The sequence below is a fragment of the Dermacentor albipictus genome, chromosome 6 (genome assembly GCF_038994185.2).
Source record: "Dermacentor albipictus isolate Rhodes 1998 colony chromosome 6, USDA_Dalb.pri_finalv2, whole genome shotgun sequence".
In the NCBI taxonomy this organism is placed as follows: domain Eukaryota; kingdom Metazoa; phylum Arthropoda; class Arachnida; order Ixodida; family Ixodidae; genus Dermacentor; species Dermacentor albipictus.
In genome coordinates this window covers 13,421,020-13,448,572 of record NC_091826.1, presented here as the reverse complement: position 1 = coordinate 13,448,572, position 27,553 = coordinate 13,421,020, and the positions used below count along the sequence as shown (strand labels likewise).

General features: G+C 48.5%; 1 protein-coding gene across 3 annotated transcripts in view; it reads right to left on the bottom strand.

Moving 5' to 3' along the window:
* LOC135914255 (trissin receptor-like) overlaps nt 1-27,553 on the bottom strand; it is a 144,020-nt gene that overhangs the window by 59,286 nt on the left and 57,181 nt on the right. For 2 of the 3 annotated variants that reach the window (XM_065447034.2, XM_065447033.2), the window contains exon 2: nt 21,838-21,897. The exons of the other annotated variant lie outside the window; for it this stretch is intronic. The gene's annotated coding sequence lies outside the window, so the exon portion shown is untranslated. The remainder of the gene's footprint in view (nt 1-21,837; nt 21,898-27,553) is intronic. 3 annotated transcript variants of the gene reach the window in all.

Genomic DNA, 27,553 nt, shown 5'->3' with positions numbered 1-27,553 from the left:
AAGCCACGGCAGATCGAAATGCCGCGGGAGAAAGGCCACGGCGCAGAAGCCGCGACTGAAAAGCCGCGGCAGAAAAGCCGCGGCAGAAAAGCCATGGCAGAGAAGCCGCGACAAAGAAGCCGCGGCAAATCGAAAAGCCGCAGCAGAAAAGCAGCGACAGAGAAGCCGCGGCAGATCGAAATGCCGCGGGAGAAAGGCCACGGCGCAGAAGCCGCGACTGAAAAGCCGCGGCAGAAAAGCCGCGGCAGAAAAGCCGCGGCAGAAAAGCCATGGCAGAGAAGCCGCGACAAAGAAGCCGCGGCAGATCGAAAAGCCGCAGCAGAAAAGCAGCGACAGAGAAGCCGCGGCAGATCGAAATGCCGCGGGAGAAAGGCCACGGCGCAGAAGCCGCGACTGAAAAGCCCCGGCAGAAAAGCCGCGGCAGAAAAGCCATGGCAGAGAAGCCGCGACAAAGAAGCCGCGGCAGATCGAAAAGCCGCAGCAGAAAAGCAGCGACAGAGAAGCCGCGGCAGATCGAAATGCCGCGGGAGAAAGGCCACGGCGCAGAAGCCGCGACTGAAAAGCCGCGGCAGAAAAGCCATGGCAGAGAAGCCGCGACAAAGAAGCCGCGGCAGATCGAAAAGCCGCAGCAGAAAAGCAGCGACAGAGAAGCCGCGGCAGATCGAAATGCCGCGGGAGAAAGGCCACGGCGCAGAAGCCGCGACTGAAAAGCCGCGGCAGAAAAGCCATGGCAGAGAAGCCACGACAAAGAAGCCACGGCAAATCGAAAAGCCGCAGCAGAAAAGCAGCGACAGAGAAGCCGCGGCAGATCTAAATGCCGCGGGAGAAAGGCCACGGCGCAGAAGCCGCGACTGAAAAGCCGCGGCAGAAAAGCCATGGCAGAGAAGCCGCGACAAAGAAGCCGCGGCAGATCGAAAAGCCGCAGCAGAAAAGCAGCGACAGAGAAGCCGCGGCAGATCGAAATGCCGCGGGAGAAAGGCCACGGCGCAGAAGCCGCGACTGAAAAGCCGCGGCAGAAAAGCCATGGCAGAGAAGCCGCGACAAAGAAGCCGCGGCAGATCGAAAAGCCGCAGCAGAAAAGCCGCGACAGAGAAGCCGCGGCAGATCGAAATGCCGCGGGAGAAAGGCCACGGCGCAGAAGCCGCGACTGAAAAGCCGCGGCAGAAAAGCCATGGCAGAGAAGCCGCGACAAAGAAGCCGCGGCAAATCGAAAAGCCGCAGCAGAAAAGCAGCGACAGAGAAGCCGCGGCAGATCGAAATGCCGCGGGAGAAAGGCCACGGCGCAGAAGCCGCGGCAGAAAAGCCATGGCAGAGAAGCCGCGACAAAGAAGCCGCGGCAAATCGAAAAGCCGCAGCAGAAAAGCAGCGACAGAGAAGCCGCGGCAGATCGAAATGCCGCGGGAGAAAGGCCACGGCGCAGAAGCCGCGGCAGAAAAGCCGCGGCAGAAAAGCCATGGCAGAGAAGCCGCGACAGAGAAGCCGCGACAGATCGAAACGCCGCGGCAGAAACGCCATGGCAGAGAAGCCGCGACTGAAAAGCCGCGGCAGAAAAGCCATGGCAGAGAAGCCGCGACTGAAAAGCCGCGGCAGAAAAGCCATGGCAGAGAAGCCGCGACAAAGAAGCCACGGCAAATCGAAAAGCCGCAGCAGAAAAGCAGCGACAGAGAAGCCGCGGCAGATCGAAATGCCGCGGGAGAAAGGCCACGGCGCAGAAGCCGCGACTGAAAAGCCGCGGCAGAAAAGCCATGGCAGAGAAGCCGCGACAGAGAAGCCGCGACAGATCGAAACGCCGCGGCAGAAACGCCATGGCAGAGAAGCCGCGACTGAAAAGCCGCGGCAGAAAAGCCATGGCAGAGAAGCCGCGACTGAAAAGCCGCGGCAGAAAAGCCATGGCAGAGAAGCCGCGACAAAGAAGCCACGGCAAATCGAAAAGCCGCAGCAGAAAAGCAGCGACAGAGAAGCCGCGGCAGATCGAAATGCCGCGGGAGAAAGGCCACGGCGCAGAAGCCGCGGCAGAAAAGCCGCGGCAGAAAAGCCATGGCAGAGAAACCGCGACAGAGAAGCCGCGACAGATCGAAACGCCGCGGCAGAAACGCCATGGCAGAGAAGCCGCGACTGAAAAGCCGCGGCAGAAAAGCCATGGCAGAGAAGCCGCGACTGAAAAGCCGCGGCAGAAAAGCCATGGCAGAGAAGCCGCGACAAAGAAGCCGCGGCAAATCGAAAAGCCGCAGCAGAAAAGCAGCGACAGAGAAGCCGCGGCAGATCGAAATGCCGCGGGAGAAAGGCCACGGCGCAGAAGCCGCGGCAGAAAAGCCGCGGCAGAAAAGCCATGGCAGAGAAGCCGCGACAGAGAAGCCGCGACAGATCGAAACGCCGCGGCAGAAACGCCATGGCAGAGAAGCCGCGACTGAAAAGCCGCGGCAGAAAAGCCATGGCAGAGAAGCCGCGACTGAAAAGCCGCGGCAGAAAAGCCATGGCAGAGAAGCCGCGACAAAGAAGCCACGGCAAATCGAAAAGCCGCAGCAGAAAAGCAGCGACAGAGAAGCCGCGGCAGATCGAAATGCCGCGGCAGAAAGGCCACGGCGCAGAAGCCGCGGCAGAAAAGCCATGGCAGAGAAGCCGCGACAAAGAAGCCGCGGCAGATCGAAAAGCCGCAGCAGAAAAGCAGCGACAGAGAAGCCGCGGCAGATCGAAATGCCGCGGGAGAAAGGCCACGGCGCAGAAGCCGCGACTGAAAAGCCGCGGCAGAAAAGCCATGGCAGAGAAGCCGCGACAGAGAAGCCGCGACAGATCGAAACGCCGCGGCAGAAACGCCATGGCAGAGAAGCCGCGACTGAAAAGCCGCGGCAGAAAAGCCATGGCAGAGAAGCCGCGACAAAGAAGCCACGGCAAATCGAAAAGCCGCAGCAGAAAAGCAGCGACAGAGAAGCCGCGGCAGATCGAAATGCCGCGGGAGAAAGGCCACGGCGCAGAAGCCGCGGCAGAAAAGCCGCGGCAGAAAAGCCATGGCAGAGAAGCCGCGACAGAGAAGCCGCGACAGATCGAAACGCCGCGGCAGAAACGTCATGGCAGAGAAGCCGCGACTGAAAAGCCGCGGCAGAAAAGCCATGGCAGAGAAGCCGCGGCAGATCGAAAAGCCGCAGCAGAAAAGCAGCGACAGAGAAGCCACGGCAGATCGAAATGCCGCGGGAGAAAGGCCACGGCGCAGAAGCCGCGACTGAAAAGCCGCGGCAGAAAAGCCGCGGCAGAAAAGCCATGGCAGAGAAGCCGCGACAAAGAAGCCGCGGCAGATCGAAAAGCCGCAGCAGAAAAGCAGCGACAGAGAAGCCGCGGCAGATCGAAATGCCGCGGGAGAAAGGCCACGGCGCAGAAGCCGCGACTGAAAAGCAGCGGCAGAAAAGCCATGGCAGAGAAGCCGCGACAAAGAAGCCACGGCAAATCGAAAAGCCGCAGCAGAAAAGCAGCGACAGAGAAGCCGCGGCAGATCGAAATGCCGCGGGAGAAAGGCCACGGCGCAGAAGCCGCGGCAGAAAAGCCGCGGCAGAAAAGCCATGGCAGAAAAGCAGCGACAGAGAAGCCGCGACAGATCGAAAAGCCGCGGCAGAAAAGCCATGGCAGAGAAGCCGCGACAAAGAAGCCGCGGCAGATCGAAAAGCCGCAGCAGAAAAGCAGCGACAGAGAAGCCGCGACAGATCGAAATGCCGCGGGAGAAAGGCCACGGCACAGAAGCCGCGACTGAAAAGCCGCGGCAGAAAAGCCATGGCAGAGAAGCCGCGACAAAGAAGCCACGGCAAATCGAAAAGCCGCAGCAGAAAAGCAGCGACAGAGAAGCCGCGGCAGATCTAAATGCCGCGGGAGAAAGGCCACGGCGCAGAAGCCGCGACTGAAAAGCCGCGGCAGAAAAGCCATGGCAGAGAAGCCGCGACAAAGAAGCCGCGGCAAATCGAAAAGCCGCAGCAGAAAAGCAGCGACAGAGAAGCCGCGGCAGATCGAAATGCCGCGGGAGAAAGGCCACGGCGCAGAAGCCGCGACTGAAAAGCCGCGGCAGAAAAGCCATGGCAGAGAAGCCGCGACAAAGAAGCCGCGGCAAATCGAAAAGCCGCAGCAGAAAAGCAGCGACAGAGAAGCCACTGCAGATCGAAATGCCGCGGGAGAAAGGCCACGGCGCAGAAGCCGCGACTGAAAAGCCGCGGCAGAAAAGCCGCGGCAGAAAAGCCATGGCAGAGAAGCCGCGACAAAGAAGCCGCGGCAAATCGAAAAGCCGCAGCAGAAAAGCAGCGACAGAGAAGCCGCGGCAGATCGAAATGCCGCGGGAGAAAGGCCACGGCGCAGAAGCCGCGGCAGAAAAGCCGCGGCAGAAAAGCCATGGCAGAGAAGCCGCGACAAAGAAGCCGCGGCAGATCGAAAAGCCGCAGCAGAAAAGCAGCGACAGAGAAGCCGCGGCAGATCGACATGCCGCGGGAGAAAGGCCACGGCGCAGAAGCCGCGGCAGAAAAGCCGCGGCAGAAAAGCCATGGCAGAGAAGCCGCGACAAAGAAGCCGCGGCAGATCGAAAAGCCGCAGCAGAAAAGCAGCGACAGAGAAGCCGCGGCAGATCGAAATGCCGCGGGAGAAAGGCCACGGCGCAGGAGCCGCGACTGAAAAGCCGCGGCAGAAAAGCCATGGCAGAGTAGCCGCGACAAAGAAGCCGCGTCAGATCGAAAAGCCGCAGCAGAAAAGCAGCGACAGAGAAGCCGCGGCAGATCGAAATGCCGCGGGAGAAAGGCCACGGCGCAGAAGCCGCGACTGAAAAGCCGCGGCAGAAAAGCCATGGCAGAGAAGCCGCGACAAAGAAGCCGCGGCAGATCGAAAAGCCGCAGCAGAAAAGCAGCGACAGAGAAGCCGCGGCAGATCGAAATGCCGCGGGAGAAAGGCCAAGGCGCAGAAGCCGCGACTGAAAAGCCGCGGCAGAAAAGCCGCGGCAGAAAAGCCATGGCAGAGAAGCCGCGACAAAGAAGCCGCGGCAGATCGAAAAGCCGCAGCAGAAAAGCAGCGACAGAGAAGCCGCGGCAGATCGAAATGCCGCGGGAGAAAGGCCACGGCGCAGAAGCCGCGACTGAAAAGCCGCGGCAGAAAAGCCATGGCAGAGAAGCCGCGACAAAGAAGCCGCGGCAAATCGAAAAGCCGCAGCAGAAAAGCAGCGACAGAGAAGCCGCGGCAGATCGAAATGCCGCGGGAGAAAGGCCACGGCGCAGAAGCCGCGACTGAAAAGCCGCGGCAGAAAAGCCGCGGCAGAAAAGCCGCGGCAGAAAAGCCATGGCAGAGAAGCCGCGACAAAGAAGCCGCGGCAGATCGAAAAGCCGCAGCAGAAAAGCAGCGACAGAGAAGCCGCGGCAGATCGAAATGCCGCGGGAGAAAGGCCACGGCGCAGAAGCCGCGACTGAAAAGCCGGGGCAGAAAAGCCGCGGCAGAAAAGCCATGGCAGAGAAGCCGCGACAAAGAAGCCGCGGCAGATCGAAAAGCCGCAGCAGAAAAGCAGCGACAGAGAAGCCGCGGCAGATCGAAATGCCGCGGGAGAAAGGCCACGGCGCAGAAGCCGCGACTGAAAAGCCGCGGCAGAAAAGCCATGGCAGAGAAGCCGCGACAAAGAAGCCGCGGCAGATCGAAAAGCCGCAGCAGAAAAGCAGCGACAGAGAAGCCGCGGCAGATCGAAATGCCGCGGGAGAAAGGCCACGGCGCAGAAGCCGCGACTGAAAAGCCGCGGCAGAAAAGCCATGGCAGAGAAGCCGCGACAAAGAAGCCGCGGCAAATCGAAAAGCCGCAGCAGAAAAGCAGCGACAGAGAAGCCGCGGCAGATCGAAATGCCGCGGGAGAAAGGCCACGGCGCAGAAGCCGCGACTGAAAAGCCGCGGCAGAAAAGCCATGGCAGAGAAGCCGCGACAAAGAAGCCGTGGCAAATCGAAAAGCCGCAGCAGAAAAGCAGCGACAGAGAAGCCGCGGCAGATCGAAATGCCGCGGGAGAAAGGCCACGGCGCAGAAGCCGCGGCAGAAAAGCCGCGGCAGAAAAGCCATGGCAGAGAAGCCGCGACAAAGAAGCCGCGGCAAATCGAAAAGCCGCAGCAGAAAAGCAGCGACAGAGAAGCCGCGGCAGATCGAAATGCCGCGGGAGAAAGGCCACGGCGCAGAAGCCTCGGCAGAAAAGCCGCGGCAGAAAAGCCATGGCAGAGAAGCCGCGACAAAGAAGCCGCGGCAAATCGAAAAGCCGCAGCAGAAAAGCAGCGACAGAGAAGCCGCGGCAGATCGAAATGCCGCGGGAGAAAGGCCACGGCGCAGAAGCCGCGACTGAAAAGCCGCGGCAGAAAAGCCATGGCAGAGAAGCCGCGACAAAGAAGCCGTGGCAAATCGAAAAGCCGCAGCAGAAAAGCAGCGACAGAGAAGCCGCGGCAGATCGAAATGCCGCGGGAGAAAGGCCACGGCGCAGAAGCCGCGGCAGAAAAGCCGCGGCAGAAAAGCCATGGCAGAGAAGCCGCGACAAAGAAGCCGCGGCAGATCGAAAAGCCGCAGCAGAAAAGCAGCGACAGAGAAGCCGCGGCAGATCGAAATGCCGCGGGAGAAAGGCCACGGCGCAGAAGCCGCGACTGAAAAGCCGCGGCAGAGAAGCCATGGCAGAAAAGCAGCGACTGAGAAGCCGCGACAGATCGAAAAGCTGCGGCAGAAAACCCGCGAGAGAGAAGCCGCGGCAGATCGAAAAGCCGCAGCAGAAAGGCCGCGGAGGCGGAGGCACCAGTTCACTGCCAACAAAGCACGATATCATCGCAACGCAGCGAAACGCGCGAAGCGAGCTGCTGCACCGAAACAACGTCCAACACTCCGACAACGTGAAAAGCGGCTGCAGCGAGAAAAAGTTTAGTGAGAACTCCGTAAATAAGCTCAGTTAAGGGATCGAAATATGGCCGGTTTGTCGTCTTCCGTTGTTGCGACTGCACAAGCAGCAACATACACTCGGAAACATAACGCAGCAGCAATAAACTCAGCAACATTTTCCTGCAACAGCAAACTCAGCGAAACACTCAGCAACAAGTAACGCTCTCGCATTTAGACCCCATAATGATTGATTAGGTACCCCCAAAGCTTTTTGGTGCAGCATCTAATTTCATAAAGATGGCACGACACACAAAGGACGCCATGCAATACGCGGGAGAAATTTTCAACTGGTCATAAATAAATGAAGAAAAAGACCTCAGTGAACGTGTTGTACTTAGGACTCATTCCCACCAGCAGGTCGTGCGACTGACAACCAACGAGCCACTCACTTAAACCAATATTCACACCGACATGCACGACTTGCTCACCGTCGCATCGAAATGACTCGTTAATGGTGCCATCCACTCCTGCTCGCACCACCACCACCACCACCACCACCACCTAAAGTATAGTCCTTAGCGTATACATGCGTCTTGCTCCTACGCAACCGCTTGGTTTGGTTCAGCAGCTTCACGTCTGATAGCCCCGCAATTAAAGATCGAGAAGCCGAGCGACTCACCTAAAACAATCGCTATTTGACCGAAACGACCATTTGCGACCTGATGCGACTGTCGCTTTGCGACCAAACCCGTTCACTGACCAAAGTCACCGCGCGACCTTTGCGAGTCGCTGCAGTGAATGAGCTCTTCCGCCATCCCAAATCAGAGAAAGACGTCTAAACCACTGGGCGTCGAAACGCGTAAACTGGTACTGTTTGATAATACATGGTTCTCCCAACTGTACATCATGGGACAGAACACGAGACACCCAATACGTTCTGCCATCATTCCCAAAACACCGCGATGAAGGGGGTCCTCTTCTTGAGGAGTCTAGAAAAGGATGTCCTTCCCCAGGCTTGCCTGAAACACCTTTATTTGCCATTTTGCCCACTCCCCACGTGTACGGTAACCAAATGGATGTGTCTTTGGTTAACCTCCCCGCCGTTACGTCCTATGTCTCTGTCTGTTGTGTCCCTAGGAAGCTCAGTTATAGTGCACAAGGAAGCTTTACATCTTTATGCGAGAGAGACTGGCTTACTGGAAGTTGTGGTAAAACACCTCGGTGACCATTGCAACCGCCATGACATTACAACCCACCGCGACTGCCAACAAATACCCTAAGGGCTAGAAAAAGAGCACAGTTTCAGTTTCAGTTTTCTTTTATTATTATTATTATTTCTAAACCGAAGACAGGCATCTGGTTACTGCGCTTGTTTTACGAGAACGCACCACCAATCTCTCGTCAGAAAGCACTGCACCATCGGTAAAATATCGATGTACCGCGTTAGGCCTAACACCAACAGAGGATGCCGTCAACACTGTCAGACTAGAATGTGGAGTTCCTAACGTTATTCACTTAAACACATATGTTAAGAGACGAGTGTCGCCCGCCATTTTAATCTCCTCCACCCTAGTATCTTCTTCTTGCTCCTCTTCTTATCCCTCTTCATCGTCTTGTAGACTCTTCTACAGCAGATCATTCCACATTGTTCCGGCTGCGCGTCTTCTTTAGAATCCAAATCCATAGACTTCAAGCGAAACTTGAGCGATTATAAAAAAAAATACAGTCATTCATCAATTCATCTCCTATAGATCGTTAAACTTAAGCTATAAAACTGACCACTTCTCAATTCTGTTACTGAATCTCGTTCGCGACACTGTTCATTTTCATAGGCTGAGAAATTTACCCCAATCTAAATGGATTTACATGCTGTCGCTGCAGCTTCACATGCTGTTTCAGAAAACTGTATCTTAGTCCTTATTCATACAACGATATATAAAGTTAATTCCGATTGTGTTCTTGACGTATACATGACAAAGGACAAGCAAAAAAATGTCAGCTAGCCTAATCAGGCTGCATTCTTTCCCACCAGTGATCTGTACAGACCTATGATCAAACGGACCAGCAACACTCCCCAAGTAGCCATCGCCCTGGCCGTGCTCGATGGCAAACGGGAAGTGATCAACAGCAATTCCACACCGGCCATCAAAACCTTCGAGCAAGGCGCCGTCTCCGACTAGATGTCGCGCATTCTCCGAGGATACGAGCAGTCTCAAGCACCACACTGTCAATCTGGTTCCCCGCCCATCTCGATCGGTTGCCAAGCGCCCCGCCCAACTTCAACGAGATCGCCCACGACGCAGTGTGCGCGCTTACCGACCACGCCGTGCCCGAGCAACCCCATTTCGTCGAGCTAGAGGACAACCTGGACGCGCTCATTACGTACAGCAAAATAAAAAAAAATTGGCAGTGGCTCAGCTCGGCTTTGCCAAGATGTACGTAGCGAAAGCTAAGGCATAGCATGGTTAGCCTTGGTTAATCTTGATTGCGAGTCCAGGTTAGTCTGGTTGTCTAGCTATGTTGCGACGTTTACGCAGTCGTTCGGCACGCTGTTGGCCTGTTTCCTTGGCGATTCGTTTCCTCTTCATCTCGTTCCGATGTCGATTCCAAGCCTCCTCCTGCTTATCAAAATTGTCGCCGTCCATACTGCCGCCTCAACTGCGGTTGCGGCGCACGCGAGCTCTCCTTTTCAATCCTCCGACATGTTATCAGGCTTGCGACGCAGCTGGCGAAGCGAGCGAAGGCGAGTGCAACGACGAAGAACGCGGTGTGACGTCATACCAAACGGCGGCGGCGGGAAGGCCTGGCGCTGCGCAGCGGCGGAACGCCTGCGGATTGGTTCTACTATTTACGCATGCGCAGTAGTGACTAGGGAGCGAGCGAGAAAAAAATATCCGCGGCGAGACACGTGTTGTGACGTCATGTGCCTCCTCAGAGCACCACCACGGCGAAATCGCAAGTTCGTGGCCAGTAAAGCTTTCGCTTTAAAACACTTCTACCTGGGGCGCCGCATCTTTCCGCCACCACACCTCAAACTTGACAGGTCGCAGGCGCTAACGCTACGCTTACTACAGACGCACACGTATCCAAACGCCACCAAATTAGACGTTTTCCATCCCGACGCGTACCTCAGGGATACGAGCCCCTCATGCGGAGACACGGCGACATTTGCACACATGATCTGGGAGTGTAGAAGCGCTCTTCCCGACTCTACCTCGGACAAATGGGAGAAGTCCCTCGGAAGCTCACTACTCGCCGACCAGCAATAGGCCATTCAGCACGCCCGCGAAGCGGCCGCCAGGTACTCTCTGTCGGTCCCTACGTGGGAGACGCCCGCAACGCGCTAAGCGCGTCCTGCAGGACCTCAATAAAGTTTTCCAATCAGTCAACAACACTCTGTGTCCTTACCACAATACGCGTGCCTTTGCACGACCTCGTTTCTCTAGAATCTCACTCCCGCCAACGCGTATCACCACAGCGATTTAACTTCGTTCGCAGCGAAACGTAAGCAGGTGGCTGGAGAAACGGCATCCTGAATAAATTCATGAGCTGCCATTCGTTCGGCACTTCAGCGGGCTATGAGGGTGCCAGCTAGTACGGCCAGGAAAAGGAGATAACACGTGGAAGACTGCGCCTTGCAACTTCAATTGAGCAGCTTCCTAGCATAATGAACGACCTTTTGCCTCGCCGAGGCGGCTGTAGACAGGAACACTTCGTAAGTTGATATATCCAGGAGCCCAGGTGATATTTAGGACAGAGGGAACGTGGAAGCGGTCTTGCTTCTCAAGCAGCCACATATACGCCAGCCAGCTTGAAAGGAGGTTCTTGGAATTGTTAGTACATTTGCTTCACGAAAGACCATTAGTCATCTATGCACATCTGGAAGCTGGGTGCGTTCTAGAAACGCGGCCTCAACTTATCATCCAGCAGGTTCCGCTAGACAGACCATATATCTTCCCAAACGAAGTGATGCACATGTGCAAAATATTAAACAGTAAAGAGAAACACAAAAATACGGCATTTAGAGCTGCGTAATCTTCCGGCCGGTGGGTATGGTTAGCAAAATAACGCGTGCTGTCCAAAACAGCAGCCAAGTTCCGGGGATTATATTTGGTTTCGTTCACGGAAACAGATCGAATTCGTGTGTTTTTGCTTTCTGACACTGAATTTCAGATTTGATAAAGACTCATGTGCAGTTAACTACGCATTGTATGTGGTATGGAGAACAAGTATTCAGAGAGAAAAACAAATTAAGCTTGAACTTCCAGCGTAATGTCAACGGTAAACTCGACATTCTCCAGCAAAAAAAAATCAACGTGAGAAGTTTTGAACAGCATGCTGGGTAAGCCTGACGTGAATAATACTTAACTTGACAGGTACAAAACCTGCTCGCAAACAGTCATTTCCTTACTCGTCAGGATTCAAGCACACATCCAAAATGAAGGACGCAGTTATATCTAAGGGTTCCCGGCCAGAATGTCATCGTCTTATTAAAACAGCTTCTGGTTTCCTGTTCATTAGAGCCTGACAGACGTAAAGCTTCGCACCTGCACTTTAGGAGACAGGCTCGACTAGGGCAAACGCGTGAGGGCATGATCACGGGTGACGTCAAGCAAAACAAGACAGCACTCTCATTAGACCTGTGAAATAGCAGACCAATGGCAGTTTTGTCAAGAATGAAACTGTTGCATCAAGTATCCCGCAACCTAATAAACAAAGGAAATTTTTAATTTAGAGGCAGGGAAAAGGAAGCAGATAATAAAACAAAAATCTGCCTGATGTCATTTCTTTTCTAATTTAAGAAGCTGCGCTCATATAGGAGCAAAAAGTGTCGGTTAAATATATATGTGACTATTGCACGGATGATGCTAAATTAATTGGTTCAATTGGCTCTGGAACGCCCTCCTATGGAAAAAAAGCAAGGAAAACAAAACAATTCGCAAAAATGTCCATACTCGCAAGAGTTTTCGCAGTAGGACTGTTCTAAAGAGCAGATTCCTAACATTCATTTTGTCAGACATAAAATAATTTTAAAGATACTACGAGCTTTAGACGTCGCAAAACAGCACAGTGGCTGGCTTATGAAGGATGCCGTAGTGAATGGTTCTGGATTTATTGAGATCACCTAGATTTCTTAAAAGAGCACCAAAAGCACAATACACAAGCGTTTTTCTTTTTTTATTCCGGCTCCATGGAAATAGGCCACCGCGGTATGGAATCAAACCCTCGACCTAATGCGCCATAGCTGAATGCCATAGCCAATGAGTCGTCGCGGCGGGTGGACATAATGCTAGCGGAGGCGGCTGAGAAATGGCCAACAGCTTTCAAGAATAAAAATTCCGGCCGAACTCATCCGACGATGAATGTCGACGTTGACGCGATCAGTATTGAAGCAATGTACGGAGACAATGTATTGCCACAGACTAAACGCGCCATCTATGAGGCCGTGCTCCCCTCTCGCGCATTTCTCTGGGCACGCTTAGCCATCGAGCGACGCTACCACGATGTGGGCATGTGGCGGGTGAGTGAATCTGTATTTGGACAAGATTGCATGACTATAGGTATAATACGCGGGTTCGATTCTGCCCAGCAACGAAGATTTAAATGGCTTTTTTTTTTGTCACACCACAGCGGCACATACCCAGTGATCCAAGTCGGCGTGAAAGAGATTCATTGAAGAGCGGCATATATACAGTGTGACATACTCAATCAGCCAAGTAGGTCCAGTGGCTGGCTTTGAAGACGGTTCGCTCAGCACAGCGGTCCGATTCTCTGCCCGTAGGCCATGAACTACCCAGCGACTCAAGTTGGCGGGCAACGCAGTTACAGACAAACATAGAAACGCGTTGGAAAATGTGTGAACTATCCCAAGATTGCCAATCGCATTAAACGCTTTCTGCAATCGTTCCGAGAACGGGCGAGGGCCAGTCAAAGGAGAGCCACACAAAAGTGTCACCCAAACCAGTGGAAGCTGGCCAAACAAAAGGAAAGTGACGATCTCGACTACAACAAAAGGACGGTGAAGGTCGACAACAGGGGCGACGAAATGATGGTGATGGCGGCACGTTAGCGATAAAAACTGCATCGGCTGGGCGACGACAAACAGCAATGAGGGCCGGCGACATAGAGACGACGAGAACGACACGACGGATCGCAAAACCCGTCTGAAAGCGAGCTGTCCCTCGAAAGCCACGATTTAATTTAAATAAATGTTACGTCATAAAGCGAAACGCTAGCTCTCCATGTGGATAAATAGAACACGTTTCTGGCAACTTGTTTAAGAAACATTGCAATTAGCAATACACATAGTATTGATACATGTAATGGACATTGCTAAATTTAACAAATGTTAACGCGAATCACCCTGAAAAAATGTATTTAACATAATTCGCCTGCTGTCACGCGAATTCAGTTCCCTACTGAAAGTCTTTCGTGGCGAGCAAAGGTAGAACTATCGTTGGTGATGCGTGTTAACAGAAAGCACGGTAAAATAACATGGCACGAGATTGGTGCTGCAATTGATTCGGCTATTCAAACGGTAAAGTTATTGAAGTCTGCATTCGGCAGGTTAATCGGGCCTGTCAAGGCCACGGCAAGAAAAGAAGTTGATAAAAAGAAATACTGCATGTGTCAATAAAAAAAGCAGGCAACGCTGTAGTGCTTCGTCGCTGCAAGTGAGAATGCAGCGACACTCCCACAGCGTGCTACAAATTGGTGGACGTTCAGGCTCCGGCTCTGAAGCTAGTCGCTCCGCAACCTCCCGTAGAACAGCTTCACCGCGCTCACCGTGGTGCGCCGCTTCTCTCGAAGCTTCCATGATTCCCTGAATATCGCATCACTCGCACGGTGGGCCTCTTCCTTTACTGACGCGATGAAAGTGGTATATTAGCGCAAGAATGCGGCGTCGGCTATTCGCTGTCAGATGGGGCGTTTGTGCTTTGCCGATGCGGTGCTTTAACCTCTCTGACTCTTGTATATGTAACGTATACGTAAAACGTACTGTAGAACAGAACATCACTTAAACATGCACATAATATCCTGTTCACCTAGAAGATACATACAAGGTGTCCTAACTATCGTGCACCAAAATTTAAAAATATGCAAATGCCACGTAGCTGGACAGAGCAAGAGTAATGTTGTTTGGCGTCACATAGAGGTACGCAGATTATTATTGTTTTTGCAGTCCACCTATATCCCGTGCTTTGGCCGTAATTATTGAACTTATCAAATATTATAATTAGGTAAAAAGTGACAATGAGGAAATTATAGAACAACATAAAAACGCCCGATACAGCTTTCTCTTGCTCAATACTTGCAACATAAAAGCGTTTTTCCGAGCGCGAAAGAAGCCCGCGAATACACGCAACATTGATGCGCGACTGGCCGCTCGAGGCACTTTGCGTGTTTTTGAGGTCATCATTCACGATCCAAAAAGACATTATGTAGAACCTATTGAGCAACAGAAAGCTGTATCGGGGGTTTTTCATGTTTTGAAGAAACAGTACCGTGCCACTTATGCATGGACGTTGTATTCACAAATGCACATTTATTCTTGATTGGAATCACCAAAAACGATGAATGCAATACCTCTAGTGGTATTGCACTGCAAAAGCCTGGCTTTTCAATATGAAAGGCCTGATCTTCCGTCTAGCCTGAAACCGGTTAAACGGAAGACCATCCAAGAAGAAGATCATGGGAAAGTGCTCTCAGATAACACAGATGCAGAAGGCCACAATATCATTGCTGCCGTTTCTGAAAGCTACAGGACTGAGCGACTGTCTGTGATACATATCAAAAGACTGTCACTGCGTCGACGAATTTAACACCGGACTTTCTCTATTTCTCTTCCTTTTTTTCTTCCCATTTTTCCTTTTCCGCAGTGCAGGGTATCTAACCGTGCACAGTCATGTTTACCCCCTGCCTTCCTACGGGCAGGGATGATAAACAGCGATTATTTTTGAAGTAATCTTGTTGATAACGCTGACCCGCCGTGGCAGCTCAGTGACTACATGGTCCTTCTCCGCTGAGCACGAGTCGCGGGTTCGAATCCTGACCATAGCGGCCGCATTTTAATGAGGAGAAAATGGAAGAAGACTCGCTTGCGTAGATTTTGCTGCACGTTGAGAAATTTCAGTGGGTCAAAATCATTCCTGAGCCCTCCCTTACGGCAACCCCTCATAGCCAGTGTTGCTATGGGAAGTAGAACCCCATGAATCAACACTCTTCATCACAGTTGCCATAAGAATTATGAAAGAGTAGGGGTGGGCTACGTCATGAGATACTACGAGCAGGACGTATCAGTGGAAGCAGAATGGCTCTATTTTCAACTACGAAGATATCCACGGTGGCTACAGATCAAGAACTCACGTTGAAATCAGCGATGTATTGTGAAAGGAAACATGACGCGATGTATATAGTTATTTTTGTGACAATGAAATGAAAGACAAAGGTATATAGTTAATTCAAATCGCTTCGTATATTCCGTTGCCAAGATCGTCACCCACCACTAGCCCGGAAATCCCTGCGTACGAAACCTCGCGGCATCCATCATGACGTTTCAAGAGGATCTGTCATGGCAGAGTCTGCGGCTCCATTTCTAGCAAAAGAGTAGGATATGAAAATGTCTATGCGTCTCGTGCTAAGAGCAAGTACTTCCGCGAAAGCTCACAAAATCAAAAAACAAATTTCGGGTAACTAAACATGTCCCTAAGACCCTAAGCCGGCTGAATGACAGTGTGCATCGCAGCCTGTTATTTGACAATGGTTAGTCCACTTTCGGTGTTGTGCATCGCGGTATTTGGCTCGGCTGAGGCAATGGAACTCTCGTTTACACAGGTCTTCCAACCATAAACTTTTCCTCCTAACACTGACTGCACCGCGATTCCGCTCTCTGTGCAACGGCTGAGCGAATCCGTATCCTTGGCTTAAGAAAACAGTCTAGTTATTTTACGCCAGCTACTAACGCCTGACTTGGTTGGTTTCGAAGTTAACGGAGCGTAATTTGAGTATCCCGACAAAAAGAAAGAACATCAAAAGAAACGAATTGTTAAGAGTAAGCCTGCTTCCCTGCCTCTTTTATTCCTAAATGTTCACACGACGACTTGAAAGCAGCAACAAATAAAAAAAAACTCCTCTATTCTTCAGACTTTTTGAGAACGAATCGTATAATGGACAAGGCCGTGGAGTGGTATATTTCGTCCTCGTTGATGACGTATTCGCAGTTATGCGAGAAATTGTGCTTCAACGCGGAGTGGTCGAGACGGCTCTTGAATCCATGCAAAAACACTGAAGACATATTTAGTTGGTGTGCTTATCCATTTTATTCAAACGCTGCAAGGAGAGCGCCTTGGCCGCTTGCCTTTTCCTGCAGGAGCAACCGGCTTCATATTAACGTCGGTGCATTCGCAGCCACCTCACGGCGGCATCTATATTTCAACCGCTACGTTTAAACTCTCTACGTGATCATGGATTCCTCAGCGCTAGAGGGTCAACTTCGCTGGTCGTATGTTTCAAACAAGGGTTTACACAGTAAAATTGGAAAACTGAAAAGTCGAGCTTTTAAGAATCGCGAAGACCTATCGCTTGAACCTCGGAAAATTTCAATTAGAAAGCTCTAGCTTCACTCTTTTAACAAAAATATAGTCAACATAAAAAAATTTGCGCCGGCCTCAGTCGAACAATAAACGCTGGGAAGAAAGTTAGCGTTGTCTTAGAACAAAAATCAATAAAAGTGAGATATAAGCGTTCTTTTTGGGGTGCCTGGAACTGCTGATATGTTTTATCAGTTTCCATTACGAAATGTTATTTTCACGAATGGGCGATTTCTCTCATCATATACGGCATGTGGTGCTCCCAGCAATCAGTTTTAAGCGCAAGATGAAAACTGTTTCTTTTTCTTTCTTATTTCTTTTTTTATTATTTCTTCTCGATTTTTGCCAGCATTTCATTTGGGTGAGTTCCTACTTTATAATTTTGCGTGCCCTTGAAAGTGTTCATAACGTGTACATTACGTATTATACAAGCTTCTGCAGGGCTTGGTATAAAGTCACAGTACCAGCCACTGCCTGTGAGAAAGCATTTGCTTCCGCTAAGCTCCGCAAAATATTATAGTCAGCAAGAAAACCACTAAATTTGAAAAAAATGATATGAAAGAATGTTTGTTAATTCCACCCCGTTTTTACCATACCTTGAAATTGTATGAAGCATGAATTCCTAGACAATGCCAGTCACTATCAACTGGTGGTATTCCTAATGACTGGCGCATTGCTAAAATAATACCCATTTTCAAATCAGGTGATCGCGCTTCTCCCCTTAATTATCGTCCCATCTCCTTAACCAGCACTATTTGTAAATTACTCGAACATATCATACACAGTCAAGTAATCAACTTTCTTGAAGACCATAACATTATTTTTAAGCATCAGCACGGTTTTCGCAAGGGCTACTCATGTGACACACAACTTGCCGGATTTATTAACGACATACACGCACTAATAGACGCCGGGTTCCAAGTTGACGCAATATTTTTAGATTTTTCTAAGGCATTTGACCGTGTTCCACACCATAGGTTGGTACTTAAACTTTCACAGCTTAACATTCACCCTACTATAATTGCATGGATCACCGATTTTCTCTCATCTAGAATTCAGTTTACATCAGTTAACAATTCTAACTCATGTTATGCTGATGTTACGTCTGGAGTTCCACAAGGCAGCGTACTTGGTCCTTTACTCTTTCTAATTTATATTAATGATTTACCCAGTTGCGTTTCATCTAAAATCAGACTATTTGCAGACGATTGTGTAGTTTACCGATGTGTAACAAGTAACACCGATAGCCACTTACTACAAACTGACCTGGACGCAATAAGTGCATGGTGTTCTAATTGGTTAATGCCATTAAATATTTCCAAAACTAAACTCATGTCTTTCACCAATAGGCCACGAATTCTAACCACCTACTCCCTTGATAACAACCCTGTGGAACTCGCAACTACTTACAAGTACCTTGGCATCAATCTTCAATCAAACTTATCATGGAATAATCATATTAACCTTACCCTTGCCTCTTCAAATCGTACTCTCGGACTTATTAAACATAACTTAAAAGAAGCCCCAATGCATGTTAAAAAACTAGCATACACAACATTAATCCGTCCTAAACTAGAATACGCGTCTGCCATCTGGGATCCCGAACAAACGTATATCATAAGTAACATCGAAGCCTTGCAGAACCGTGCTGCGCGATTTATATTTTCAGATTATTCACGTTACACCAGCGTCACCGCGTTAAAGAATAAAGCTGACTTGGACAACTTAGCACTTCGCCGTAAAATTTCTCGCCTAACACTTTTCCATAAGCTTTATCACCATCCATCACTTCACGATGATTTCTTTCAGTCACCAACAGTTATTTTTCCACGCCGTGACCATCCATACAAAGTCAAACGCATTAACTGCCAGTCATCCCATTATGCATCTTCGTTCTTACCACGCACAATAACTGAATGGAACGCCTTACCATCAGTCATTGCCACGGAACCAGACTTGACTAAGTTTCAACATTTAATTCGCTCACGACTTGTCGACTAATCGTATTATTATTCTTTTTTGGGACTTTTACAGTGTTTTTCGATATTTGTTGGTGTTTTTAGTGCAGTTGCCTTATGTTCTCCTAATATGTACTAATGTTTTCTCTGTAATAATTGTGACCTAATTATCTTGTATGTTAACTATGTTTCACTGTATTATTAATTCTGTTAACCTCTCTTGTTTTTAGTATGTACAAACTACAACCAGTGCTTGTGATTGACCCCCCCCCCCCATGTAATACCCTCGTAATGAGGGCCTTTGGGGGTATTTTGAATAAATAAATAAATAAATAAGACTTTATATGACCTGCAATCAACTTTCGAGTAACGTATAATCATCATCCAATGCTCTCTCCTTCTCTTCTGTACCTCTGGCTCACTTTGCACACTAATCTCCCAGCGATGGCTTCTCAATAACGATGCTTCTTGGATCTCCGTGATTTCGTCATGAACAAGGCGCTCTAAATCTCATGCTATAACATCCGCCCGTAGTTTCCCAGTGCTCGCACTAAGCAACCAGATTGCGCAATTTGGCCAAGTAAATTTTCACTGATTCGTTTACACGCGTGTGGTACCTGCACGATGCTTATCTACGAAGTATACTTATGCAAAAATTCTGTGCGAAGGAACATTGAAACTACTGCGTCCAGTGGACAAATTTTAGCATGAAACAGATGCGCGCTTACAGTCTCGCTGCTAAACGACACTTTGTAACCCCATCCAGTGAAATTTAAATGTAAGTGTTCTGTCATCAGCACGTTCTGTTTATTGCATATATGCAACGTTAGTAAAAGTTCGAAGAAAAATAGCATAGATGTAATCGATGACTATTGAATAATTCTTCGATTACTTTCATGGGGCAGTAATTCGTAACTGTAATAAGTTACATTCACGAAATAATTATTTGTAATTGTAATTGGTTACTTCTTTTCTGGAACGTGTACAAATCCGCTGCTGGTGCACAAGCTTGGCGTACGCACTTGTGTACACAGCACGTAAAAGGGTTAGTTAGCCTTACTCTTACTGTCTGTGCTTAATAACTGAGAAACAATATTCCGCAATGCGGTAAAGCGTTCATAATATTTTATATATGACGCAAATCTAAGGTGCATGTTGGAATATGTGTGAAGCAGAATTCTTTTCCGGATCTGCAAAAAGAAATTAGATTCTGGGATACTACGTGCTAATACCACGATCTGATTCTGATCAACGTTACAGTGAGGGACTCGAAAATAATATTGACCAACTGGTGTTCTTGAACGTACACTTAAATTAAAGTAAGGGGGCATTCCTGCGTCTCATCCCCACCTAATGCTGCATCCACGGTCGGAATCGAACCCACGACTTTGAGCTCAGCAGCGCAACACCGCAGCTACCGGACTACCACGACGGGTTCAAGGTTACACGCACCCCAGACCACCGTTTCTTAAATTTGTTCCCCTCGTTTTTCCGGTTGGCTGAAAACATGAACACTTATAATAAACGAAACAGGACAATTAAGCTGAAACAACTGAGCGAATGTATGCGAGGTATTTCAGTGGACTACGCTACGCACGCAACCTCTTCGGGTAAACATTAGCATGTCACAGCGAGTTCGGAGTTTAAACAAACCACGGCGATCTCGCAATCACTACACACCCTCGTTGCAGGACTAGTATTACGAGGCCGACATTGTGAAACCTCTCTTCAAACAGCGCGCGCTCAGAAACGCACTGCGAAGAGTCTTCGAATGCTCGGTCGTGTACTAAAAGCCTGTCATAGTAAGTACGGTATACAAATGGTAAAAAATGTACAGTACGTGAACAGGAAAGTTCGAACGGAATTGTTGGCATTCTCTCGACGGGTGTCATTAAAACGTGTAATTCCCTTCGCTTCGCGTGGCAGGGAATGGTGTATATCTCATCGAAATTTCAATCAAGTGCACTAATATATAAGCTACATAAAGCACAATCTGACAATTAAATTTCATACTGGGATAAAATTTTCCTATTAATATTTTGTTTCAAGATTAAAATGATTATACAGGTCCAACGCACATATTGGAATCTATGTTATGTGAAGCTTTCGTGAAGCGGTTAATAAAATGCTACAAATCTGCTCATTTCATTCCTGCGTCTTTCGAGTCAAGGAAACTTGCACGTGCTCCGCAATGCCGCAACTCTTACAGAGGCTTGCATTCTTTAATTTCTTATTTATTTGAAATGAGCCGGCCACTTCGTCGCCGATCCCCTGCTGTGAGTTTGAATTCCAACGCTGTACACGCTTTTTCTTTATGAGCGAGAGGGAATCTGCTCGGGCAGAACTCGACCAGCGACCGACATACCGAACGACCGACTGACCTATCCTGCCAATACCATGGGATGGCAGGCAAAGAAAGCTTTAAAAATGAGGAAGGCGAGCTATAACGAAATTAACTGTGTTTCAAATGCGCAAAAAACATTTTTTCCATGAGGAAACAGGACAGACGCCAACAAAAGTTAATATTCAAAAGAACACGTCTAGACAATTCTGCCGGCAAGATCTATAAAGCACAAGACATATTAAACGTTTTCTAGTTCAATATCACCTCGGATTATTCCTTGTATTTGTTTGCTAGGTCGTTCTTCAATGCATGTTCGTTCTGGGGCCCACATTTCTGTGTCTCCAAATTGTTTTTCTTATCCTGCCAATCTGCAGGCGATTAAATACGGAACTCCCTTCGGAGAGAAATGCGCAACTCCAATTAGCGAAGCGAGCAAAGAAGTTGCATCGGATAAGAACAGCATTTGGGCCAAGTTATTCCCTGGCGAGCAGCTCAGCTAAGATTACTTGAATCGTAACTCCCACAGAGTAGTAAAGAATCACGGAGATAGCTTTTGCCTGCAAGATTCGGCCGTAATTAACGAAGATCTTGCTGCGAGCTCGGCAACTTGGCAACGCTCCAAGATTCACCTTCATTTGTAAGCACGTCGGTATGCGCTTGCGTAGTCGCTGCGGTGAAATCGGTTGAGATATGCGAGCTTCATCTCAACAACTTAATTTTATTTTCTTGATTGATTGTCTCCATTATACATTATACTGCATATAGAGGCGACTGAATCGAAAGCTACGAACGTCCTGCCATGGCAACATTTGGCACCTTACGACAAAGTATTTTTCAGCGAAAGTAGTTTATCTAAACCATAGAGCCTGCGCTGTAATCTTATAGTACATTCTCAATGTACAAATGTATATGATAGACTTATGTGGGCGCGGTTCATCAAAAAGTGCTACGCGTCGCTCAGCCTTGACATATATGCCCACTGATTAACCACCGCCGTTGTTCAGCACACATGAACGTATGTCTCAGCCATCAAAGTACCACGACTTCAACACTATAAACCGGGTGGTAAATTTAAGATGTCACAGCATTTTTAAACACTTACCTGTGGCAGATAGCATAATTCATTTCCTTGAGCTGGAATATTCGAAGAGGTGGACACAACCTGCAGCACGAGAAATTAAAGCACACATTCAGCTACTTCTTAACTAATTACTTTACAGCACATATTACAATTTATTCATTTTTATGTAATAATAAAAATTGATTGATTGATTGATTGATTGATTGATTGGTTGATTGATTGATTGATTGATTGATTGATTGATTGATTGATTGATTGATTGATTGATTGATTGATTGATTGATTGATTGATTGATTGATTGATTGATTGATTGATTGATTGATTGATTGATTGATTGAGCAGTGGAAGAAGACGACGATGCTCGAGCCGTTGCTGATGATAGTTTTAGCGAACTCCCAGAACGAGGGCACAGGGCCCGCATAAATAGCTTCGAAGTAAAAGGCAGGTGGAACTACGTAACATTGAAGGAATGACGGTCGCATGGCTTATTTCTTGTACTGTAAAGCATGCACCTCAATAAGCAAGTGAGCGTTAGGTGAAGCCTAAGTTACTGCAATGACACACAAGCACAACAGGAAAAGGCCACAACAGGAGAAGGCTTTGTATTATATTATCAATCAGCAGGGACACGTACTCCTCAAACTAGAAGCGTATACTGTTGGACTAGTTGGTGCATCATTTAGTGTCGTTGAGCGCAAATACAGGCGAAAAGAAACGAAGCGGACAGGATAGACGCTCTTCAAACTAGTATCATGCAAGTATTTAATCTCATTAGCCGGCATTGCGGCGTCCGCACTCATGTTAGCCAGCAGCGTGATGAAACGAGATCGACCAATGTGATGGCGATGCAAGTTCTGTGATTACGGTCATCGACTTCTATAAAACGGAAGGCAGTCAGATTTACTTCAAAAATATGGGATCTAATAAAAGTAGACAAAGAATCAAGTAAATATAGTAAGCAACACGTTTCGGAGAAGAAACATATTTCTTGCTGAAAACTGCACACTTATTTGTTTCAAAGCTGCTACACATGATCTAGATTCACTCTTCTAAAGTCTACATTACGACCAGCCATTTAGATACTGTTGCGAAAGCTAGCGCTGCTTTTTAAAAAATATATATTCAAAATGATTTTCCTTGAAATAAAGGAAAGGCCTCATTTGAACTCCCAAGCCGCCATCTCGCGCGGAATAAAAGTGTACGACGCTGATTTCCTCGACTGCGTTCACAACAAGAACAGCGAAATTGATTTTGCATTGCATCGGAGCCAATGCAAACTAGCAGCGAACGAAATCAACGCTTTCGGGATCCAAATTTATACTTCACCGCCAGATCAATTGGCGGCAGAGCCATTCGATTCTTCACTTACTAGCATATATGCTTCTTCACAGCATGTTCGAAAGGTGTATTCAATCGGCCCATACATTCACTTTCACCACGCATTCATTTCTTCACTGCATCGCCATTACACTAAGTCACCAGGCATGTCCTCGTGAATACAACGGCACTCTCGAGATAAATGAGGCTACGCATCGTTGGCAGAGATCAGTCAGTCGAAGGAAGCTTACTTGAAAACTTCCAGTAACGATTGCTTATTTTCTGACGCACAATAGCTCAGGTGACTGTTTTAACCGACGCAGGAAAGAGTTGTCCGCTTGGCTTGCTGATGCCTGGACCACAGACTACGTGTAACACTCCACCAACCCCAACGAAAGAGCAACCAGAACACGCTCGCACACGCACGCTCGCCAACAAACCACGCACAACAACGCGACGGTAGTGGAAGAAGGCTCAGTTTAGTTTCTTGGTTTTACTTAACTCTAAAATGTACGAGCCTGGACTCAGGAATATATAAATGGACTTGTCCATTATGTGATTTGTCTCTTCTCTCTGTCTGTATCATCATTCGTATTTTTCTCTTTGCTTCCTTTCGATCACCGCAGAGTAGCTGGCTAGAACAATGCATCTTAGCACGATCTCCCAGTTTTTTTATCAAACTGTCTTTCGATTCCAGGTGGTCGTGGTGGTGGCAGGGGGGGGGGGGGGGGGGGAGAGTGTGATGTTGTAGGGATTGCTTGTTTCACTACACTTAGTACCAAAATAGATGCTCGGCAGACAGTGGAATCGAACGTCTGCCTCCTAGCGCAGCAGACGAACGCTGTAACCACTAGGCCACGATCACTTGTTATTGACCAGACCACAATTGCACGCATACCCGTCTCGTGCCAAAGTCAAATAGATCTTACAGACATTCGACGCCTGCGCCTCGTGTCACTTTTTCGTGTTCTTTCCTCGCGATAGCCCATGCTCCGAGACGCTGCGTTAGACTGCACCGTCTCCGGGATCGGCCCACATTCACCCAGTACTTTCCTCATAACAGCTAACGTGCGTAGCGACTGTGCCACACTGTGCAGCCTTCATGACGGGCCAAGGCGGAAAAGGTTGTTACCTTTCATTGCCGGAGTACGACTGTCATCTGCGTTTCGACATGCGCCACATGCCATAGCCACAGGTAGGTACGATTCTGTGACGCGTAGTCGCTCATGACGTTAAAATCCGTGTTTCCCTCACTAACGCCACGTCCAGTATCTATGTACAACCCAACAAACAGCATGAGTCGTAAGTTCACGCCGAGCGCTCGGAGAAGAGATCATGTCGTCGGCGTCACACGATCGTCGTCGTCATCGTCTTGCTGCTATCGTCACACACACGCTTGCATCAGACACAGAGCTGTTCGTCTTACACAAACACGATGGTCCGTCTGATAACGCTTTGCGCAATGTCAAACGATGCTGGGTGTAAGAATAGGCTAGGTGAGAGGACACAGCCACCCTCCACTTCGTGGTTACCTTGTGCTCCGTAAGCGGCTGAAAGATGGCACTCAGAACTTTAGCCGACCGGATCCGTTACAGACAAAGGTAGATAGTCAAGTTTTGAGGAAGAGAAAAAAGACAAATGCGTATACAAAAATCCTATAATGAAAAACATGTGTAGCATACGTGATTAGCTAAAGCAAGTTAGATGAATATGTGTCGTCACCCCATTTCATCATCATGATCACCATCACCAACATTATCATCGGTTAGCCCGGTTAACGCTCTAATTAAACTGATAAAACTAGAGTTAGGGATATTATATTATCTTCCGTTTATCTGCCGTTCGTGTCGTTTCCAAAGTTTATCTTGCGTGGGGCTGCGTTACGAAGTCTGAAGAATGCAAAAATGCAAGAATGGGGTTACGTTAAGACTATTAGCTTCCTTATCATGCAGTTTGAAGGACCTCAAAGGTGTAAGTGCAGGTGTTGCTGATGCAGGATGGAAGGGTGCAGCTGCTTTTCTCGGCAAATTTCTGCATAGAGCGTTTGTTTTTTGTGTGAATATTGCTAGAAAGCCCCAATAGCGGTTTTTGTAGACTACGCTGCATGGTAAGATCTCTGCATAATATGCGTGAACTTCGAAAGCCGCACAGTACGGGCGGTCTGGCGCTTGTTTATACGTTGTGAAATGTTAATCTGCCCTATTTTCATTGCCAACGCATTCCAAACCCAAGGAGTCCATCATTTCTTGTTTTTTTTTACGTATATAATTTCCTTGCAACTGATGTAAAAAAACGGCATTATATAGTGTTGATAGACACAACGATAATGTAATAGCGTGCTGAATGTGCGTGTTTTTTTTTTCGCACACACTCTCGCGATATGAAGGGCTTGAGCTTTACATTTATTATGACGAAAAACTAGCACGCGAAACCATATGGAGAGACGACCGGAGAGTGAAGAACGTCACCGATAGGTCTGCCACCGTAAGCATCAATTATCATCAGTTCTTGTAGTGTCTCTTAGAATAAGCATGTATGTTTGCAATTTCATTGTAATCTAGCATGATTTCGGCACGCAAGCGTGTCTCGCAAGCCTATTACGAAAAGCGCAGGAGAACAATAAACAACAATATTTTGCAAAGCCATTTAACGTGGAGTACAGGAAATCTATAAATTAAAACCATTCTAAGCTGTTCTTATCCCAATCTCCTGACGTCAAATTTACGTACTGAGCACGTGCTGGTGGGCGAGATGGTTATCGATGATTACAACGAAGGCGCCAAATTAAACAACGGACGAATTATTTCATTTAATTATTGGGTTTTTACGTGCAAAAACCACTTTCTGATTATGAGGCACGCCGTAGTGGCGGACTCCGGAAATTTCGACCACCTGGGGTTCCTTAACGTGCACCTAAATCTAAGCACACGGGAGCAACGGACGAAGGAAGGCGACACGGGACAACCACGTAGGCGCTGTAATCAAATTTACGTAACTGCCGAAGTGAGCGTCGGGCGGTGAGTCGCAGCGTTGTCAAGCACCCACAGAAATTTTCTCTTCATTCATAGGAGGTCGTTTTTGTTTTATTTCAAAGCAAATAGCATTGCCTACAATGGCAGGGTTTTTTTTTTTTATGGCTGAGAAAAGACGAGTAGCACGCACATATAGGGACGGTTTCGGTGGGGCCGAGATACCACAGTGAAAGTAGATAATCGGATGAAGAGGGTGGTGCCGGCGTCTGGGACTGACCTGTTTCTCCTTGCTTAGCTTGCGGTGACTGGTCCAAAATCGCAACGGCGTGAAGCTGAACGTTAAAGTTCCCCTAAAATGGATCCTCCGCGAAGAAGAGTTGGCACAGCGATGTCACATACATGCGTGAAGGGCTCAACAACGTTATGCTGCCTCGCAAAACCTTTTTTTTTTGTACAAAAATAAATCCGTTCTGCCAGGCAGCTCCTAGCATCCAGTGTCCGAGTGATCGGGAGGCAGACATCATCCGTTCCTTTCGGAACGGAGCAGTCACTGGCTATTCCGACAAAAGTTCAGTTTTGTTTGGCATATTGATGGCATCTTTAATGCGTAAACGCCACTTTGACGTGGTGAGCTTTTGCGGTTTTGTGACGCCGCGTGAAAGGCAAACTAGGCCTAGCCTGAAAACGTTTGACCAAAAGCGGACGTCTGATGGCGAAATAAGCGTGGAATCATAAATAATTTATTTTATTTTGTTCGGTCTATAGCGGCGTCATATCAGATTGGAAGTTTTCGAGCTGTTTTTCGACGTTGCATGACAAACAGGCGAAGTGAGGGTAGCACGAAATAACTTTGACCACTCGTGGAGGTCTGATTACAGAAATTCAATAGAAACAGTTTGAAATAGCTTTACGTAATAACTTCCTAAGAAGTAACTTACGATCAAACCTAATTTCTTTTTTATTCACTGTTATTCTATAGTATAGCGCCGAACAAGAGATGAACGGCGTAATATAAGTAGGCTATAAGCACCTGCGCTACCAAATCTTTCTATGATGTTATTCCCATCTTGCTTCGAGTAAAACCAGTAAGAAAGGATTAAAACCATCAACTTGGGCCCCAACCAACTATGCGATGACCACGCTACATCTAGGATTGATGTGAGCGCGTTCATACGATTTTGTCAGCGCTCCTTAACATGGAACTTGATCATACATATAAACTAGCTAGCACTTGCTTTCTGCAATAGTCGTTAAAACGATGTGCGCAATTAATTGTTCAAAGCAAAACGTTACGGCTTTCTATACACCTGCTTCAACGCATTTGCGTGGTCCTTTTGTTGCAAAAAAAAAATAGTTCTTGCACCTCTGGCCCGTCTATCAAAGCCTCGATTAGTGCGCCAAGAGCCATTCACGAACTAAATGCCGAGTACAGGACAAAACTGCAAGC